Source organism: Pteropus alecto, unplaced genomic scaffold (genome assembly GCF_000325575.1).
Source record: "Pteropus alecto unplaced genomic scaffold, ASM32557v1 scaffold86, whole genome shotgun sequence".
Taxonomy (NCBI): Eukaryota; Metazoa; Chordata; class Mammalia; order Chiroptera; family Pteropodidae; genus Pteropus; species Pteropus alecto.
This window is the reverse complement of record NW_006442109.1, coordinates 18,714,079-18,724,370: the sequence shown is the minus strand read 5'-3', so window position 1 is coordinate 18,724,370 and position 10,292 is coordinate 18,714,079.

Sequence of the window (10,292 nt, the reverse complement as noted above, 5' to 3'; positions counted from 1 at the left end):
TCATTATGTAGCATCTCTCTCAGTGACTGACAAATTTCTTTGTACTGTCTACAGCCTTATCTGATATTAATATAGTCATTCCTGCCTTCTTTTGATTAATGTTTACACATTATATTTGTCTATTCTTTTACTTTCAATTTGTTTATGTTATAATTTGAAGTGAGTTTCTTGCAGACAGCATATAATCGGGTCATGTTTTTTAATTCACTTTGTCAATATCTGTCTTTTAATTGGTATATTTAGATGACTTACATTTAATATATTTATACTTCATGTAAACAGCTTATATCTACCATCCTAAAATGGCTTCAGTCTTCTTAATTTTTCTTGTCTCTTAAAGCTCCAAAAAGAAAAAAAAAATTAGTTATTCTATTATTTTGATAATTTAATTTGTTTGGCTCAATTTTAAAAAAGTCATTAGGACAGAGCCTAGTAGATTGTAATGAAGGCTCTAGCTTGTCATGTACTATATGTGAGCAAACACTTGAAACAGTCAATCTTTTTTGTTCCCTACCTTTCCAAATGTAAGTATAAAAAAACTTGGTCTCAAACCTACTATGATAACTTATGCACAATTAATCAAAAACAATCTATATGGCCTGCTCTGGTCCCTTTAATCTATGATCTGATGGGTTCCAGGGTCATATACCACCTTAGACTTTCAAAGTGAAAATGAGGAGAGAAGATGGATAGAAGATTTTAGACTCTAAGCTCCATTAAGGCAGAGACTGTGTCATTTTTACTCAACCCTTTATACTTAAAGCATAATATAATGTGGCCCATAGAAGTCATTTGATTAATATTTGTTGAATGAATGAATGAACAAATGAAGTAGAGAAGTGATTTATTAGTCCTCAGCTCAAGGACAGTCCTCAGTTGTTAGAATATCTTTTCTTGAATTTTCTTTCCATACCCAATCTCCATTTTTCAAGACATAGTTCAAAGTTCAATTCTTTCAAAACATTTTCTGAATTTTTTCCCAATGGGAAGTAGTCTCTTTGTTTTTTCCCAGAAATCTTATAGTCCTTCATAATGCTACTGATTACTTTCAACTTCTTGTTGGGGATATTTACGCACATGCCTTACTGTGATCCTGCAGCTCTTTTTGTTTCCGGGAAGAAGCATCTATCTCTCTTTGACCTTATTATCACAGTGTTTTATACTCAACAGTGGCTCTTACTAAATGTCTACTGTAGGATATCGTGACCGCATGAGGTGGATGTTGCTATTGCCTGAGAGTTGTTCATGATGATGGTGAAGGACTGGCAAGGTTGGAAGATGACCCAGCAGGTTTCTGTACAGGAACAGATGGGCATAAAAACATCTAAGACCAAAACTTGTGCATGGTGTAACAATGACTTTGTCTTCAGAACTATCTTATGACATAAATTTTAGAAAGTGACAGTATCTCCTGAATAAAAAGTCAGCTACAGTTTTAACTTTGTCAGCAGAATTGACTGGCTGTGTAATTCAGTAGTGAAACCAGGTAAAGATTTTCTAAAGATAAATGAGTAAGAACTGAAAGTAACAAAAAGACTAGGTTATAGATCAAAACCAAAATCTTGATTTAAAAACATTTCCCTTCTCAAAAACTACCTAGGTAGGAACTACTTAGATTTTCTAATATAATAGTTTTTATTTGTTTACTCTTTTTTAATTTTTAATTGTTTAAAGTACCAGTTTACTGAATGTTATTTTTTGAAGATGGTTCTCAATGGAGATTTTAAAGTCAGATTTTAAAGTATATTCTTCTGAAAGCAGAAGAATATACTTTGTTGAGAAACCTTTACCAAAGAAAGAGTTACATAGCTACTAAAGACCAGCAGAAATGCATTCATTACACTCTAGCAATCTCGGGTCAGTGTCCCTTTATTTTCTGAGCTTTTAAATTAGAAAAAGAGATGGGGGAGGTGGGACTGAAATGATTCTAGAAGAATATGCGGGAACTAGCCAGGTGAGGAAATAGCTTTTCAAGCAGAGGAAATAAGGAGAGTGATACAGCTGATAGAGAGTAAGATGTATAGCGAGACCTTAGACTGAAGTGAAAGTCAGGGGAATGTTATGATATAAAATAGAAAGATGAATTCAGAGCCTTGGATGTTATGCTTAAAGAGCTTGACATTTATGTTTTAATAAACTAGTAAAGATATCTCCTATTTACCCATTTATAACTTGTGCTAGCAAGAGGATATAGCAGAGGGCAAGACACAGCACAACATCTTTCCTCAAAGGACTTATACTTTAGTGAGGTGTATGGAGAAATGAATAGGCAATTAAAATATAATAACTGCTTTATCATTTTCTGCAGTGAAGAACCTTGGCACCTTTTAAGGTGTGATGACTATTTAAGATTGCTCACTCTTGGTGCCGTTTGGAAATGGCTACGGGCTGGCAAAATGTGAGGTGCTAATCTTATTTAAGTAAAGCATCTGCTGCTACATAGCAGATACTTAGTCGATGTCCTCAATCCTAGACCACTTCCTACTTGTTGGAAGAGAGATTAACAGATGTTTAAAAAAATTATTCTGACTAAGAATTATTCATTGAAGTAACCCAGGAAAGCCATACAAGTTTCTTTTGGTTTTGTGTTGTGCTTATATGTCTGATATTTTAAAAGAGAAATAAGAAAGAAAACTGAAAGTTAACTAAAGTAATTCATGTAGAGTAATTTCTCAAAATTTTGTCTAATTAAAATCTGGAGTACTTAGTCATTTTTTTTCTTTTATTTCCCCAAAGCACCCTCTGTAGACCTCCATTAGTAGTTCCTGTAATCTTCTGATTACACATCCCAGGATTGGAGGAGTGTGAGCACTCCAGGACTCTAAGCTAAATCCAAAGCAGAGGACTTAGGATATCAAAGAGATATTGTTCTCAAAGCGTCATATCAGGACCACATGAGGGGCTTGCAAAAATGCAGATTCCAAGAGCCCTGCTCCAGAGTACTGAATCAGATTTTATTAAAAGAGCTCAGGAATCTGCATTTTAAATATAGTTCTCAAAAGATTTTATGTACACTAACGTCTGAGAAGCATTGCATGCAGACTCAATAAAATGTTGGTTGTTGAACTGATATTCAAGAACTTACTCTTTTTGAGTGGAGAAGGTATCTTATAATAAATTCAGGTTTAGCTAAAATTATATTTGACCTCAAAAATCTCCACTACCTATTTTTGTTCCTTTTATATTTTTGGCACCATTATCCTCAATGTCAGAAACGAGCAGGAAGAAGATATAAATATCAATACACAGAAATGTATCTAGGAAAACATCTGTGACAATCTTACCTCAGTATATTATATCAGTACACACTGGGGAAAAAAATCCACATTAACCCCAGTCAGGAAACTGAAAGTCAATACTATGTCAACTTCTAAACTTAAAATATAAAGAAGGAGCTGGGTAAAGATTATCAGATATTGAGAGACCATCATGTGGCACACACCTTAAATTTATGAATTTGTTTTTTATAACAGCCATGTAAAATAGACAATTTTATTCCCATTTTTTAGACAGAAAGTTGAAACTTTGAGAGGTCAAGCAATTTGCTCAGAGGTCTCTGTTTCTTTTATTTTTCTTTTTTAAAAAATAAGTTATCATTTTCCCCTTTTCCTTTTTCCTTTGCCTGTTTAAAAAAGTATCAGCAACAACAAAAGTAGAAGCTAACAAATACTTTTGCCTCGGTAGCTAATTTGATGTTAGCCTTTTCTGAAATTATTCTGCAGTACCCCAATTTTGTAGTAATGTCTCATCTTTGACAACAGAAGCTAATAGTTGGAGAATCAAAGGTTTCAACTGATATTCTAGGTTTTTTAAATTTTAGATTACACGCAGTAGGTCTGCTTTTAGCATTTATCCATAATACTGTAAAACATGGAATGCTTCTGTAAGATGCTTTCATAAGACAGGACACTGATTGGAGAAAGCTACATCTGATTCTGGATTCAGGAGCTAAGACACAGAAAGAGTGAGTAGCAGCCAGCGATTTTGTATTTTTCTCTCAGCTGAGAGCAAGGAACTAGCCAGATGCGAAAATAGCTTTTCAAGCAGAAAAACTGGAGAGAGTGAAGCCATATAGCTGTTACAGAGTAAGATGTATAGTGAGAATTTAGGCTGAAGTAAAAGGCAGGGGAATGTTATGAAATAAAACTAAAGAGATGAATTCAGAGCCTTAGATGTTATGCTTAAAGAACGTGGCATTTATGTTTTAATAAACCAGTAAAGATATCTCCTATTCACCCATTTATAACTTGCGCTAGGCGTCAGCATTAGACTATGACTTTTGTATGCTTAGGTAAGACCCATTTGTATTCAAAGGGGCTTTTAGGAAAGAGCTAAGACAAGTACATTTCTTTCATAAACATATTCCCAAAAGTTTTAAATCTTTATGTAATGCCATTTATTTTAAATATATTATTAAATTTATTGTAATAATCTGATTAAAAAAAAAAAAACTCTGGAGTTTTCTCCATTCTCTGGTACTCTTTTTCTCTGACTCTGTTTCTATGCTGTAAAATATGAACAATGGACTGGATAATTTCTAAGGTCCCTTTTGTGAATATTTTTCTTTAATGATTATTTATTCATCTCTACAACAAATGTGAAAATCTCTGTCTTTTCTCTTAATCCTTATTCAACTCGATTCAATTCAGTAAAACTACATTGATGGGTGACTTGGCTTAAGAAATGTCCTTTTAAGGAGTCAGCATAAAAGCTGGATTTTGGGGGGACTGTATTTCAACTTGACTCATTTCAACACTTTACCCTGATTTCACCTGTATTATCTATAAAGGCTTTTGATAGTATTTAACACAGTAATGTGAATTACCAAAACATTTTGAGGATTCTCACCTTGTGGGGTTCATAGGTTGACCATATATCCAGGTTTGCCAAGGACAGACCTTATTTAAAATTCTGTATCAAATTAATTAAAACCTGTTAATTATCTATGACCTCTTTTCACTCTCAAAGTATCCTGGTTTGAGTGATAAATTATATGATCATTTTATTCTTTATAACACTTTTGTAAAGTATGTCTTTGTCTCCTGATCCCATAGATCAGGATAGCTAGCTCTGAGAGGTTAAGCAGCTTGCTAAGGAAGCAAGCAAATGGTGAAGCCAGGATAAAGATTCAGTTCTATCTGATGCCAAAACCAATGTTTTTAACCACTAGCTTTCAAAGATACATTTTCCTACCAAATTCTGTGAGAAAATTTACTTAAAAGGTAATTGAAAAGGGTATTACATCCTTGGTTTTTATTCTTTTTTTGAAATGCACATAACCTTCACTACTAGACATTTTTCCTTAAGTTAAACTCAAATCCATCTTGTTGCAAATTCAAGCAATTCATTTGACTCTGTCCCAGCAGAGCTAGAAACCAGCTGGTCACGAGGATTTTATCTTTGTTCAAGGTGTATTTATCCTTTAAGTCTCAGTAAATGAAACACTTTGGCTGCAAAGAACAAAGGATAGAGGTTGCACAGGATGATATAGGCCTTTTTGGCTCACACATCTGCTGTGGGGCAGTGTGGGAGCTTAGGCAATGCTGAGACTTGTGGTGGTAGGCTAAAGTAATATCCTGAAAGCAAATGATGCAGTAAACGGTTCCTTCAGCAGTCACTGTTCTGAGAAGAAAAGAGGAATCTTTTTTCCTAAAGAGTAGGGATTTTGAAGACCTTGGACACATGGCATGAAGAAACATGGTCTTTGCCCTAAATATAGTCTTTACCATAAAGTTGTGCATATCTGAACCAATGTGAAAACTTCATGATGTGCTTAAGAGGTAAAAGTGGTAATGGTGATTATATGATGATGGTGTGACTTTTAGGACAATATTGTCCTTTCAATTATATGAAAAAGTAAATAACTTTATACAACTTTTGACTTGTGTGCCCAGTGTTACACAAAAAATAAATAAGCTAGATCTTGAACTCAGGACTTCGAACTCTAAATCACTGTCATTCATTCTCTTTTCTTCATCAATCTACCTCCCTACTTGTCAATTAATTTATATAATCAGTTATTATCAAATGTTTGTTGGTACCAACTTAATGTTAGGCCATTGGTTCCAAATGTTGATGCCTATTTGAAACACTGTGGAACTTTTAAAAATACTGATTCTTCCCTGGCTGCCAACCTAGACATTCTTTATTTCATTGACTGGCTGTGATCTGGGCATTAGGATTGTTAAAAAAGCTTCCTAAATGATTCTACTCTATAACTAATTTAGGAAGCCACTGTGCTAGGAACTTGGTTAGGAGCTAGGAATAAAAGAGGACCTAGGCAATGAAATAAGAGATTCAAAGCCTCTCCTGGTTGCTCCAAGTTTACAGAGAGACCATTACAGCACAGGAGCCAACAATCTTTATAACGTTCAGGGCATATATAAAAAAGTTGCAGATTTTTACAATCTCTTAGAATATCCGATTTTTTTTTTCTCTGAGGTTTGGCAAAGAACATAGCAAAATGAAAATATGATTATGGAGTGCCTTGTATTTATGTGAAGTGCAAAATGTGACATATGTGTCATTTCTATGTTCAAAACACTAAATGAAAGAGAGTGAATAGAGCAAATGGTAAAAAATTAGCACCTCACAATAGGTGCTCTTAGGGGGTAATTTAGACTTCATTTTATATCATGTTTCAGACTCTGATGTGATAAGAGAATTTGGAAATGCACTTTGAGTATTCTCAGATTCACATGGTTAAATGATCAGAAATTACATTTTATTTCTATGTGGAAAACTTCCATTAATTTGATGCAAAGCAGGCATTCTTGAATCCCGAGGGAAATGAGAAATTGATGGCTTTCTTTCTAAGAGCACGACCCTGTAGGCAGGGAGCTAGGCTGTGTGGACAGGCAGCTGCTGTGCTTTGCTCTGGAGGCTTTCCCTTAGGAGGGCCCATAAGTCAAGGCACATTAGCAATGAATCTCCAGCTTCTGTCCAACTCAACCCTGAAGAATCTTTATGTCCAGGGGTATTTCTGGAATAGCAATATTATGGCATTACCCTAGAGTATTACAAGACAAGCAAAATAAAGAGTTGCCTTTTTTGACTTGTTAAAGCTTGACCAAGTTTGCTCTAAGAATGGATGTATTACAAATTGGGGGCAGTTGCTCTGCGGCAGGGACCAGAAGCAATGGCTCAGAGGAAAAACAGATATTTAGATATAATCTGCATTTCCCATAGCATTTGTGATTATACTTGCCAACACATTAATTTCACTTGTGGAATCACAAGGTTGAAAAGGATATGAAAAGATCTTAAGACTTCCTGGTTTCCTGCAGGAAATTATGCATGGCTCTGAGCTTCAGGCGGAAGGAGCATCAGGGCAGCACAGCTCTTGTCCTCCACCGTTTTCTCCTTTCTTTCTCATTCATCATTTCCTATGCTTGTATAAAGAGCCTGAATTTCTTGGAGTGATGGGTTGTAAGAAGAATGACTACTATATGCCTGTCAGTTTTACATATGCCGTCTCATTTAACTCAAATAACCTGTCAGAGGTTATTTTTATCACCTCCTCAGCCACTGTCTGGACTTAGCATATTCTATGTCTAAATCTCTATAGACACAGTGTTTTACTTGCCTATTTGCCTCACTCAACTGTGTGCTTCCTGAGGATAGGGACAGTGTTTCTCTGAACTATTATTGCTTAGCTATTGAAATTTCACATAATAGATGTTTGGTATAATTTAAATTTATTTTAAATTTCAATGACTGATATTTGCAAAGGAAGTATTAATTGAATGAATAAAGAAAACTAAGGTCTAAGAAATTCCAAAGTAGTTTACTCAAGGTTACACACAGTTATAAATTGATCAACCTGGATTCAGACCTCAAAGCTCCAACTTCAGGTCTTAGGGCTTTTCTAGCTATCATCATACAGTCTCCTATGATGAAGATGAAATCCAAAATTAGATGTTACTGTTCATTTTCACTACTTGCTATTGAGTGAACTTTCCCTGCTTTGTCTTCTAATTATAGGCTTCAAATGGAAGTTCTGAGTTAGGTCTGTCTGTTACAAAACTATAAATTTAGGTGGCTCCCAGGACAAGCTTATGCAGAATAGTAAGATTTCTTCTAAATGCTCTGGTGTATTCTTAAGAGATAGGACATTTCACTCTCTCAAACCTAAGGAAGAAACTTTATATGAGTTATAAAACGCTATAGGTAAGTTTATATTTCAAAAAATTATAAAATAAATTATATGTGTTTAGCTTTACATGGGGTGTCAGAATATATTATTTCGTTACTTTAGGCTCTCATAATTTATGGCAATACCAAAGTCAAGATGAAAGGTCAATGCTAAAAGTCAAAATGATCAAGAAATCAGTATATTTTTACAGTCCAGTTATTATACTAAGGTGAGCTGGCTGAGACACCTGAAATTCAATTTTTTGTTTCTAATTCTGATATTTTGGCAAATATAAGAAGAGAATTGGAGCATATGTGTTCAATCACAGGAGGACCAAAATATCAGTGCCATTAAGTACAAGGCAATTTCAGGCAAATATATATTTTGAACATGATTTAGCTAGATGATATCTTCAATTATCTAAAGTATTTCTCTTGTGTAGACATAGATGCTGGACTCCTCTGTGAAGATTTCTACCTGTTTTTCTACAATAGAATTAAAGTTACAGTTTTTTTCAGAGTCATCTATATCGAATCTAACTAGGAAAAAAGTTGACCGAAAAAAAAAACAAAAACCAAACCTGGAAATAATCTTTGATGTTGAACATGCTGAATTAAGGAATACAAAATTATAAGAGACAGGGTTAGTAAGAAACATGATTTTTTAGTTGCTGTATTCCTGTTATTTCATTAGAATGAAAAGAACTAGGAAATGAGAAAAATTGAAACTGCTCCAACCGAAATGATGTGGATAATTAGAGCAATCTACTTTTGGCTGAAGCATAATTAAAGTGACAGGACTATTGAAATTCCATCTCCAAACCATTTAAATACATTTAGAGTACTCTCTTCAAAAATCTGGGGTAGTCGTGATGTGGTAGGGTGTAAGTGGTTCGTGGCAGCATTTCAAGAATACATGGAATGTAGAGTGCACAGAGAAAGAAGCAGTTGGTACTAAAAGTCCCAATGCTTTATACATAAACAATTAAGCTGGGTGGTCTGGCAATCTCAAAATCACCAACCTGCTCCACCTGATGCCGCCTCATGCTAGTCATGTAAAAAAGATTTCACCCATTTGAAAACATAAAGGGATGGGGTGTTCACACAGCAAATATGTATTTATTTCCTATCACATGTAGACATTATGCTAGGTGTTCAGAAAGCTCATTGATCAAAGATGTATACCATCTGGCTCCTAACTCTTGTTCTTAACTGCTGTGTGTCTTAGATGGTGTTTATATACAAAATAAAATGGGATGAGGAAGCTTAGGGTATTGGCAAGGTATGATGGGTCTTGGAATATAAACTGCAATAGTTGGCAAGGGGGAAAAAAGAGAAGCTTGTATATTGGGATAAAATTAGGAGTTCAAAGAGATGGATAGCTCATTGAGTTTGCAGATCGGTTACACGGGGAGCAGTTGAACAAGAAAACCAGAGGAAACTGAGCAAACAATGATCGTATAGTTGGAGGAATTATGGGTAATGACTGTGTAATGATATGGTCCAGGGAATGAATGGTGGGAGTGGAATGGAGGAAAAGATCATGAGAATGGAGGAGGTCATGAAATTGTGAGGCAGTGTTTTTGGCTCAGTTGTTCATGGGGCTGGTAAAGTTATGCTGCACAGTGTGCTTATATGCATGTTGTTCGTGTGTAAGACATGGATGCCCTGTGTTTTTAGGTTTATAAAGTAGTTTAGGAGTTCTGAGTACTACCCGTAAGGCTCAAAACACTCTGATATTACCTTCATAGGAATATTTTATCATGAAAGTAAATGTTGAAGAATACGTACTATTAATACATGTATATTAATTATGTCAGTCCTTACTCTGAAATTCTAATACATGCAAAGTGAGAATTTATAGATGTGGAAATATTCTCAGAGTTGTGTTTTTAAAGGCGGTGGTTTGTTTCTTTGTAAATACTCTATCTGTTTAATAGACTTTTTATATACTTTGAAAAATACATTACCGTGAATGCATTAAATGAAGTTAATGGTTAATTTTATGTTACATGTATTTTACTACAAAAAAAATATCCTCCCCAATCCATCATTTTGTTTTATATCCCAGAGATTCTAACTGGCTTACTAGAAACACCATTTTCTTTCTGTAGTAATTGTTCAACATTCAGTTACACATATTAAATGAATAAGGGAAA